Here is an 11,678-nt window from a genome sequence, read left to right as displayed (position 1 = left end):
AAGCAACAATGACCTATGGCTCCTTCTGCTATTCTACACCAATTTGGAAGGGACACCTTCTCCCTGGAGGAGATTCCCTTTTCCTTGCAGCAGACCATGACTGCAGGTGGTACGGAATACTTCTGGGTCCTAACCTGCTCTTCCCTGGTGTGTTGGTTTTGCATGGCCTGGTTTTTGGTAGTGAGAGGGCCACAATGTGGCTTGTATGAGAAGCTGCTGGAATCTTCCACCGTGTCCAGCAGAGCCAATCCCTGATGGCTCTGAGGATGGACATGCTGCTGGTCAAAGATGTCCCAGAAAGGTTGGTAATGCCTCTGGGATAACATAGTTAAGAAAATCAAAACAAAGGGTGCATAGTTTTTCTTCTAGTCAGAAAAGAGGAGGAGGTGGAAACATGTGAGGGAAACAACATGGAGACACCAAGGTCAGTGGAGAAGGAGGGGGAGGAGGTGCTCCAGGCAACAGAGCTGAGATTCTTCTGAAAGTTGTAGTGATGACCATGGTGAAGCAGCTGTGCCCCTGCAGCCCATATGGATTCATGGGGAATGCAGAGATCCACCTGCAGGGTGTGGGGGAGATGCCCATGCCGGAGCAGGTGGATGCCTGAAGGAGGCTGTGATCCTGTGGGAGATCCGAATGGAGAGAGAGAGCCCTTGCTTCCAGGCTGGAGCAGCCTGTCCTTGGAGGACTGCAGTCCAGGGAATAGTGACCGATGCCACAGCAGTTTTGGGAGGACTGTTTGCCTGTGGGGGGAATTCACATTGCAGAAGGTACAGTAGGACTGCTGCTCATGAGAATGGACCCACGCTGGAGAATTTCATAGAGAACTGTCTCCCATGGGAGGGACCCCACGGTCTCACAGGGATACAATTTCTCTCCCAGAGCAGCAGAAGAAAAGCTTGGGTGACAAACTAACCAAAACCCCCATGCCCTCTTGTCCCGTTTTTGAGATCACCACAGAACATCTGACTCCCTGCACTGTTGGTGGGAAGGAGAGAGGGGCTGGCAGAAAAAAAGGTGTTTTAAAGGGCTTATTTTACTTCTCATTATCCTCCTCTGATTCTGTTAGTAACAAATTCACTTCACAACTTTTAGTTGAGCCTGTTTTGCCCTTGAAGCATTTTCTCCTGGTCCTTATCTCAACTCATCAACCCTTCCTTAGTTTTTATTTTTTTCTCTCCTCTACCCAGCTGTGGCAGGGGAGGGTGAGTCAACAGCTTTTTTGGGTGCCTGGCACTGGGCCAGTAGCAAGCCATGACACCTGGCTACTGCAAAAATTAATCCTGCCGTGGCCAGAACCAGGACACTCACTAGTTATTTCAATAGTAATTTACATTCCATTCGATTTGTCTACATAATTATCTTATTCATAGACATATATCTGAGGAAAAATCCTGCAAGCAACCTATAAAGTAAATAGCAAGCAAATTTAATGCTCATATAAGGTAAAGAAAATATCATCTCACCACCTCAGTAAATCTTATGTGAATAGCCAAACAACAGAGCTAATTAAACCCATCACAACTAGTGTCCTATATCTGAAAACAAAAGATTTATTCTAAAGCTTTTGTGATGCCTTGTTGTGGGGAATGGATATAATTTAAATTAATTCAGTGCAATTCAAAGGTATAGCTACTATATGGAGTCATTGCAATGCAGAGTTTACATTGTTTGGGCATCTTAGCTCCGTTCATATCACCATATCTTGTTATATTTTGACTTCTTTGTGTAATCATAAAATCACTTTTCCTGAATTTGCATCTTTTTATGATGTTGCCGTACTAAAATAGTGATGCAGTTATTCAATTCTGTTTTTCCAGAGCTTTCTATGTTAGTTTTTTTGAGATACATACACTGTATTTGTATTCTTGTCAGCAGCTGTGAAGAGAGAATAGAAAAGGAACATAAGCAGAATCAAATAAAATAATTTTATGAAAAAAATCTGATTTAATCTTTCCAGTGTTACTCCAGCTCCACTTCGTAGTTTGATTAGCAGTGATGACAATAGCTTTATTCTGAGTTGACCCTTTACTAATTTAAAATGACATTTCTAATATCATACTTTGTGTGGCCTCACTATTATTAGACAAAAGTCTGTCTGAACTGAGTCCTCAGATGTAAAACACTACTAGGGATCATTTTCTAAATTGCAGTATAAAAGATGCATTCAGCATCAGAAGGTAAAGAGGCACGAATGCCAGCATTGAAGGCATGTCTAGCAGAAGAGCTTGCTGGCTGACTGATTTAATATGATGTGACACTAAAGTTTGCAGTAGCAAGATGCTGCAGTTTTAAATAAACCTTTTTGTGATTCTCCTTAAGTAGGTAACACACATTTTTCCCTCACATCCTGCTATTACTCAGGGATGAAAGCAGGATACATGACTCATTGCGTAGTGTAAATTATTTTGGGATATAGTTTTGATACTGAGGAACATTTTAATACACTCAATAGTGTCAGTCATATTTTGTATTCCCTCCCCTTCTGTGTGTTAGGCATCATATATTTTTGCATATACCCGTTGATAAGGAGGAAGGGAATTGAATATCTGCACATTAGGTAACAGAAGGCTCTGAGGTTGCATTTACAGTCCATTTCAGGCAAGGAAGGCAGGAGACTGGCATGACTGAGTGAGGAACCTTTGGTCAAACTAAAGGGCAAGGAGCATAGGCAGTGGAAACCAGGAAAGGTAACCTTGCAAGAGTACAGAGAAATACAATTCTGTAGGGAAGGTGTGAGTAAGGCCAATGCAAAACTGGAACTGAACCTGGCAAGGGAAAGCAAAAAATAATAGAAAGTACATGTAGGTTAATCAGAAAAAGAAGGTCAAAGGTATATATTCTTTGATAAAAAATGCTGGTGAACAGGTAAAAACAGATGAGGAGAAGGCCGAAGTACTTACCATGTTTTGCCTCAATCTTCAATTGAACCCTCTATTTCCACACATCTCAAGCAGATGACAGCATCATGGGAACTGGGAGAGCAAAGTCCCTCACTGTAAGCAAAAATCAGGTTCATGGTCACCTGAGAAACCTGAATGTGCTTAAGTCTATGGGACCCAAAACTGTGCATCCCAGAGTCCTGAAGGAAGTTGATGATATACTTGCCAACTCTCCATGGTATTTGAGAAGTCATGGCAGTCAGAGAAAGTCCTAAGTGACTGGATAAAGGAAAACATAGCACCCATCTTTGAAAAGGGTAGAAAGGAAGAACCTGGGAACTATTGACCTCTGTGCCTGCAAAAGTCATGTAATAGATCCTCCTAGAGGCTATGCTAAGGGACATGGAGGACAAGGAGCTGATTAGAGACAACCATCATTGCAAGTCCAGGGCAAGTCCTTCCTGACCAAGCCAGTCAATTTCTATGATGGAGTGACCCCATCAAGTGGTCAAGGGATAGGGCTACAGATGTCATTTGTCTGATCTTCTGTAAAGGCCGTGAAACCAAATTCCCTTCCAAATTGGAGCATGATGGCTTAGATGGGTAAACTGTTAAATGGATAAGGCATTGGTTGAATTGTCTCATCCAGAGGTTAGTAGTGAATGGCTCAAACTCCCAATAGGCATCAGTGGTGTCAGACAAATGGTGTCCCTCAGGGGTCCTGCTCCATTCTTAGAGATGAGAGTTATTTAATATCTTCATTAATGACATAGACAAAGGGATCAAGTCTACCTTCAGCAAATTTGCAGATGTCACCAAGTTGAGTGTTGTAGTCATCACACCCAAAGTACACGATGCCATCCAGAGGGAGCTGGACACCATGGAGAGGGACCTGGACAAGCTAGAGTAGTGCACCTATGGAAATCTCATGAGTTTAACAAAACCAAGTGCAAGGTGCTCCACTTGGGCTGGGGCAATGCCAGGTATCAATCCAGGCTGGAAGATGAACAGATCGAGAGCAGCCCTGCGAAGAAGAACTTAGGTGTGCTAGTGGATGAGAGGCTGGACAGGAGCTGGCAGTGTGTGCAGGGGATTCTGCCCCTCTGCTCTGGTGAGGCCCTACCTGGATAGCTGCATCCAGCTCTGGAGTTCCACCTGCACCCCCCAACTCAGGAACAACATTGATCTGTTGGAGTGAGTCCTGAGGAGGCCACCAAGTTGATCAGAGGGATGGACCACCTCTCCTATGAGGAAAGGCTGAAAGAACTGGGATTATTCAGCCTGGAAAAGTGACTTCGGGGTGACCTAATTGCAGCCTTCCAGTACCTGAAGGGAACTTGCAGGAAAGATAGGGAAAGACTATTTACAGGAGCATGTAGTGACAGGACAAGGGGAATGCTTCAAACTTAAAGTCAGTAGATATTAAATTAGATTAGGTTAGATTACATATTGGGGGGAAAAAAATCATTACTGTGAGGGTGGTGAGGCACAGGAACACGCTGCCCAGGGAAGTTGTGGATGCCCCATCCCTGGTGGTGTTTAACGTGAGGTTGGGTGGGACTCTAATGCGGCGGCTACCTGCCATGACCTCAAGCAGACGAGATACGCCGGCCAGCACTGCCCGTGGGAGGCTGGGTGGCCGCCACATGAGTGGGCACTCCAGGGGAATGGTGTCTGCCACCCTGGTAGCGCTGAGTGCTGCGGCATGGGTTACACAGCTTTGGTAGCTTCACACGCTGAGAGGAGATGAAGAGACGAGAGAAGGACACCTGTTTGTGAGCCCAAAGAGTCTTTATTCCCCCAGGCGGGGCAGGAGCAAAGGTGCTCTCGGGATGGGTGCAGTGACAAATGCCAATGAAAAAAAGGCTGGCAGCAGATTAAATAGGGAGTGGGTGGACAGGGGTGAAAACCTGTTTCGCCCAATGAGACAAATGAGAGACAGGATTGAGAACCCAAAGAGAGTGAACAAACCCTGACTGATTGTACCAAACAAGGAGAAAATAGGGAAAGGTGAGAAGATTGTCAGGTACCCGGGGATCCAAGTGGCAGGAACTCTCAGGGTAAACAACTTGGAACAAACCGCTGGGAGGGGAAAAATGGGGATATACAAGGAACAAACTTAACATTAATAAAATAGCTGACTAAATAAACCCAAACCACAACACTCTGATTGGAAGGTGTCACTGCTCACAGCAGGGGGGCTGGAACTAAAGGATCTTCAAGGTCCACTTTCAACCCAAACCACTCTATGACTCATTTCCAACAAAGCAGCAGTCCCAAGACTGTGAAGGAGGTACACGTCTATCTGACTACCTTGAATGACTGTCCCTACTCAAAAACAAGACAAAAATAACCAAGCTGATGAAGGTCTCTTTTTTCTCATCTACGTCATTGGTCTGAGTATGGACTTCCTCAGAGTTATCTCTGAAGAAGGCAGGAGCAGGGGGAAAGTGTTTTAAAATTTAGTTTTCATTTCTTGTTATTCAAGTGATAATGAGAAGGGAGGTGATCCTCCTCCTGTGGCTACATCGGAAATATTGTGTTCAGTTCTGCTCTCCACACCTGAAGAAATACAAGAGTCCAGCAGGGGACTACAAAGATGATTAGGGGTCTGGAAAATATGTCTTATGAGCTGGCCCTGTTTAGTTTACAGAAGAGTAAAACTGAGAGAGGATCTCATCAATACACACAAATGCCTCAAAGCTGGGTGTCAAGAGGAGGGTGCCAGATTGTTTTCAGTGGTGACCAGTGACAGAATGAGGAGCAAGGACCATAAACTCAAACACAAGGAGTTTCATCTCAGCATGAGAAAGAACTTCTCTACACTGAGGGTGACAAAGCACTGTAATAGGCTGCTCAGGGAGGTTGTGGGGTCTCCCTCTCCAGAGACATTCAAAATCCACCTGGACATCTTCCTGTGTAACCTGCTCTAGGTGCCCTGACTGGAGGTCTGCCCAATGCTGCAATAGCCCTGGCTTCCCTGCATCAAAAAGTTTTTAAGATTCTATAACTTTCTATCACCTTTTCCATCACTGTACCAATAAATAATTATCTGTCTTGAAAGTGGGTCTTTCTAGTTGGTATTTGAAAGGGACTAGAACTTGCTGATTCCACCATGAAATTAGATACATTCTTTTTACTTACTATCCCCTTTTACCTTTTGAGTGCTTCTTTTTCTGAAATGTGAGTGAAAGATGGGATGTAAAATCAAAGCCATTTGATTTACCAAACTAATAAATTTATAATTAATAGTGAGAAAAGTACAAGCATTTTGAATGCTTGATGTATATACCTATAGATTCAGATAAAAAATCCAAATATTTAACAAAATATTTTTGAAAATGGGCTGTCAATGACACTTCATGTGCTACTTTTATAAATTATTTATATTAAAATTATTTCTCTTAAATGTCTTTGTTTACCATCTTAATTTTGATTAAAATATGGCATATTTGAGGTTTTTTTTATTTCAGTATAATTGCACTCCAATTTGAAGATACAGTTTAGATTGACTTAAGTCTGTCCTTTGCAGTTGCAATAGCTTCACATTAAGATGTTATTTCTGAGAAAAACGGTAACATCTAAAACATCTGCAATATTATTTTGTCAAATAGTCAGGGAGGTCTTTATGGCCATCAAGTGAGAATGGAAATTGCAGTTAGACTTGTGTGTAGACTAGCTCCATTTACTGCAAAACATTCTTTTTTAAACATCATCAGAAACAATGACAAAAGTTGTCCAAGGTTGTTTTATCACAATATATATGTTTTACAGTGTTTCTTATAAGGCATATTATTTCTACAATGCATTGAACATACTTTTGAGTGAGAAACATTGCTAACAAAGATGCCAAACTCCAAAGGAAAATATCGATTACATGAAGACTCTTCTGTCTCCAGGCTGCCTCAGCTCAATAGTACTTCAGAAGGACCAGAGTCTCTTTTTAGTGTAAATGTTGCTTCAAACTGGGGAACATATCTAATATGAAAAGTGCTAGTTACCTTTATGCACTGAAGGACCTGAGGAGGCTGTTTTTTTTATCTTATCTGGCATAGGTGCACCCTTCACTGTCATCAGACTTCCTGTCTGTTGATAAGAGGATATTTAGTTGATAAATCTTAGATTTTATTTTTAAAGAGCATTTTCCACCTCTTTAAAGTTGTTTCCACCTTCCTGCTTCAGTGGAGATATCAAAAATATAGTCACACTTTCAAACAGAAGAAAGTAAGATATCAGTAAACTCTAAAAAGTTTCTCAAACTGGATTTTCCTTTTCAGATAAACTATTTTGTCCCACTGTACATCTACTGTGTGTAACCATATGTCAATTTTTCTTGCCTCAAACTCAGAAGTTACACCCACAGCTGCCACCAAGGAACACATGCACAAACACGGCAATGAAATTACTGCAGAAAACTTTATACACCCTAGAATTTTCTAAGGACGTTTTGTTTGCTGTTGATGTATGACAAATGAGACTGTCTTATAAAGCACACTGGCTGAGGAGCTGAGACCTGGCAGTTGTCAAGTATGTCATGCCAGGGAGCAGATGTGTGAGTTGTGACTTTGACTTATGTCGTCAGACTACCCTGAGCACCTTCATGAGACTCTGAGATCCTGAGTTTGCTTTCTCTAGGCAAAATACCACTGAAACCAAGTCAGGGGGCTCTTCATTCGGTATGCAAAAATCAACAGCCCAGAGATCAATAATCTCAAGTACTTTTAAGTGACTCAAAACTCAGTATGTTTTAAAGGGGGAAAAGATATTATAAATGAAAGAATTTATTATGGTCTCTAGCTATCTTTATATCTTAAACATATGACTATCATTTCAGGAATCACTGAGAAAAAGCTTTTTTTCTTAATGCTCTGAAGTGTTGCTGCCTAAACCTGAAGACAAAATTTAGAAAATTTTTTTTCATTAGTAAAGTGTCCTAGACTGTACCAGGAATACACTGAAATAGGTCAACCTAGTGTAGAGTAAGTCTAAAATCATGTTTTTAATATCATGTATGCCTAAACCACAAGGATGGAAGGAAAATGTAATGTTGTGGCAGGCCATTCTTTCCTACACAGGAATCCATTATATATCCCATCCATTTGATCTTAGAAAACCCTTCTGCAGTTCTTCATCTGTTCTGAAGAAGATGCTTTTGAAGAGAATGACTTAAAATAATTAAAATAACCTTTGAGAAGATTCACAAAGTAATCTAATTTTATGCTCCCCTTTAATAAAAATAGATTCTTATAGACTACTACTCATTTTTGAGGGATATTTGTCTAATCCATTGCTGAAGTTTGGTGCTTCCAGAATTTCCGGGCAGGATGTTTCAGTGCTTCACTATCACTTTACTTGGACCTTTCTATTTGGATTTTTTTTTTTTTTTTTTTTTTTTTTTTTTTTTTTTTTTTTTTTTTTTTTCCCCTAAAATAGAGCATACATTTTCATTGCTGGAATAAATCCTTTAATTTCTTTTTTTTTTTTTCAATTGCATACTAGGTTGTTTTCTTCTTCTTACAGCATACTTATACATATCTTACAGAATAATTATCTTTTATATACTTATAGGTTTGCTACCACATGTCCATCAATCTTCATTCTCTTTCCTCAAATAATAAGCCCTAGATGTTTCAATCTCTGCTTACATATCAGGCTTTGTAGTGTTCCAGTTATTCTCATTTCTCTTCTGTGGATACTTTTGTAGTTCATACTCAAACTGGTCACAGCATTCCATTTTTGCCCACGCAGTTTTAAGTGGAAATTAATAGCAGCTGGCAGCAAAAGCTGTAGGGAAGAATCCTATTCCAGAGAATTCAAGCTTTTTTGCTGTTTATTGGGATATATAACTAAGCTGTGTAGCCCCCTGTGACATAATAGTATGAATTTCATGCCATATTAAAGTGTTGATTTCACTATCCTAAAAACATCTAGATTTGAAAGTCTCATAAGGCATTGGGAATTGCAAAACTAACAGCCCACTGGATAATGTCACGCTCAATATTTAACAAGATATGCCACTTCTTTTTTCCCCAAGTAGAGCAGAATTTCACATTAATGTGAGGATAATGCATTCATTTAAATGTGATAGTCTCAGCAGTTTTCAAATATGAGGGGTTTTTTAGAATATAAATTTCCCAAAGAAAATAAAAACAGAATTTCAGTCAAAAGATTTGTCTCTTAGGGTGCATCAGTAATTAATTCAGTTCTACCAGAAGTACTATAACAAAGAAAATCGATAAAGCCCTTCCAGAAATACAGACTATGAGTTTGAAGTTTCTCTGGTTTTATTTTGTTATTCCTGATAGACACTCTATTTTTATGATCCATAATGAATATTGAATTTAAATATCTGGTCTATAAATTCACAATAGTGAGACTTCTGGATTTCATAATTTATTGTAAAAGCATTTTTAACTGTACTATAGCTGAGTTGAATTCTTTACATGTTGTATGCAACTATTCTGTGCAACAGATGCTCAGACAATAATGTCTTACTTAGAAAAGTCATTGTTGCTTTAGATACACTGAGACTGTTCCTCATTGTTTTACATGTTGCAGAAGGGAAGCAAGCATTTATTACCTGTCAGGGCAATGGGAAATGACCCTTAACATTCTATCTGGTCAGAATAAGTTATTTTCACAAAGCTTTCACTTCATAAAACATGTTTTCCATAACCAAAAAGGCCTTTGGGTCAGACTGCAACAAAATAAGAATGATAAAAGATTGATTATAAAGAAAATACAGAAGTTTACCTGAAAAAGCAAAGGCCTTCTTTTATCTGCAGCAGAGAAGTGAGAGGAAAAAAAGTGTTTGTGTACTGTGGTACTTGTGATTCCATCCTCAGGCAACCTCAACTCAACCTCTGGTGAGTGCTAATGGCTGAGTCTGCAGTTGCCTAGGGAGTTGAATATAAATTGCCTAGATTGTAATAGTTGTTAGCTGATATCCCTACAAATGTGTTCATTTAATTACAGTTTTAATAAGACTTAAAGATTTAAGCTGAGCTCTGATCCTGTTGGGATCACATACCTTTCCTAGTAACAGCAATCTCAGAATCAGTATTTGGGAGTCAATCAACTATCATTATGTATTTCCTAGATCCAGGATTTTCATATCTGATTAGTCAAATGGACTTTTTATCACACTCTGAAGTAGAAGGGAACAGGTGGGTAAAAGAATAGGGCTTCATTCCCAAATAGGCAAATGGCAATGTCAGGGGAGCATCGTGACCTTGACCAAGAACTGAGGACTGAACATTGTCAGCCACAGCTGACAGAGCAACTCAGGTAAGAACAGGATGGACTGGGCCTTTGTAGGGGTGTTGCAACTGCAAATGACAGGAAAACAACACCTGAGACCACTGAAAAGGTGCAGTGCAAAATCACTATGGACAGGTTGACTGGTTGCCTGGGCTAATATCTGCTTACAAATGCCCCTCCAAGAAAAAAGCGGGGGAAATATTACTACAGGGACATCTGGCATGGTCTATGAACAGAGAGGTTCGGTCAGGGTCAAGCAACTGACCAGATCCTGACTGTGACGAGCACCATGTTTCCCCAGGCTAAATTGTGCCAGCCCACCACCTGGTTGTGGTGAGCAGGTCTTGGCTAACCCCAGCTCTCCCCACATTTTGTGTGTGCATGGACAGACACCAAGCTCTTCCTGATACACCTCCTCTCTTGCTTTTTCCAATTCATAAACTGAGCTTTGCAGCATCCATGAACAGACATTCCTTTTTGTCTCATTGCAGTAGAAAATTGTGTGTTGGAACTGCAACCTACCTAGCTGGATCATTGTCTTGGTTTAGGACTTGCTCAATCTTTTGTAAATACACTTACAACTAGTATTAGTGTGAATTCCTATCACTGTCCACTATATAAAATAGAGTCACTGAACCATATCCTGAGAGATAGATGCCTACACTAGTCAATACTTAAGTACTTTAATAAGAAGATAATCCATTAGAACCTTGCCTTACCTGAAAACTTGTGTTAATTTTTTTCTCCTGCACTATCCCAAATTCTGCTGCTGCTCAGATTCAAAACCTGACAAGTTTGATTGTCTTGCACTGGTATTGAATTACAACCGATGGAAGCAGAGAGAAATTACAGAGGTTATCTGCTTCATTCACTGAATCAAAATCAGATCAGCTATAGCTGTGTTATTCATAACCGATTATTGCAATTTGGTGTTCAAGAGCTTGCTTTTCAATAACTAGGAGAAGTTAGCTCTGTCACTCTGGATGTAGACATCTAAAACTCAATGAAATGAATCCCAGGTTATGTGTAACAGAAATATGTAAATATAATGAGAGGACGGGGTAGTAAAAAAATTGGTTAAAAACACAAGAACTATGGTATGTGACAACTGTAGGCCTGAAAAGTTGGTGAGGAGAATTTTGACATGCTGTACTAACAAGCTGTAGACAAATGCTCAACAATCATGTATTGTTTAGTAATCATCAAAAGATTTCTGCCCCAACAACCAGAAGAACCTAACTGAAAACAGCAGGATATAACCATTTGCCATTTTAGAGATCGTTTCTAAAAAAAAAAAAAAAAAAGAAAAAAAATTGCAATAGAAACTGGGGAAATGAAAGATAAAATGGAGTTTTATTAAGTGCTTAGTACTGGGTCCCATAACTCCCATGTACTGTGGACAGGAGTTGGATGATTAAATATTCTTTCTGTTCTGGTCTCAGTTACAAATACAAATGTTACAGGACTTATAACACTTCTAAAGGGCAGCATTTTTCAGTCCAGCTATGGAAAGTATTTCTGCCGAGGAATGAATTT

At 40.1% G+C, this 11,678-nt stretch overlaps 1 long non-coding RNA gene across 1 annotated transcript; it reads right to left on the bottom strand.

Annotated features, from left to right (window-relative positions):
* Window positions 1–1,533: 1,533 nt before the first annotated feature.
* LOC137472021 (uncharacterized) lies at window positions 1,534–7,441 on the bottom strand. Its single transcript, XR_010997976.1, has 2 exons — window positions 6,884–7,441; window positions 1,534–1,878 (listed from the first exon to the last, which is right to left on the bottom strand). It is a non-coding gene; the product is annotated as an uncharacterized lncRNA (long non-coding RNA).
* Between the last annotated feature and the right edge of the window lie 4,237 nt (window positions 7,442–11,678).

This window comes from Anomalospiza imberbis, chromosome 3 (genome assembly GCF_031753505.1).
Source record: "Anomalospiza imberbis isolate Cuckoo-Finch-1a 21T00152 chromosome 3, ASM3175350v1, whole genome shotgun sequence".
NCBI classification, from domain to species: Eukaryota; Metazoa; Chordata; class Aves; order Passeriformes; family Viduidae; genus Anomalospiza; species Anomalospiza imberbis.
This window is presented reverse-complemented; position numbering and strand designations above follow the sequence as displayed.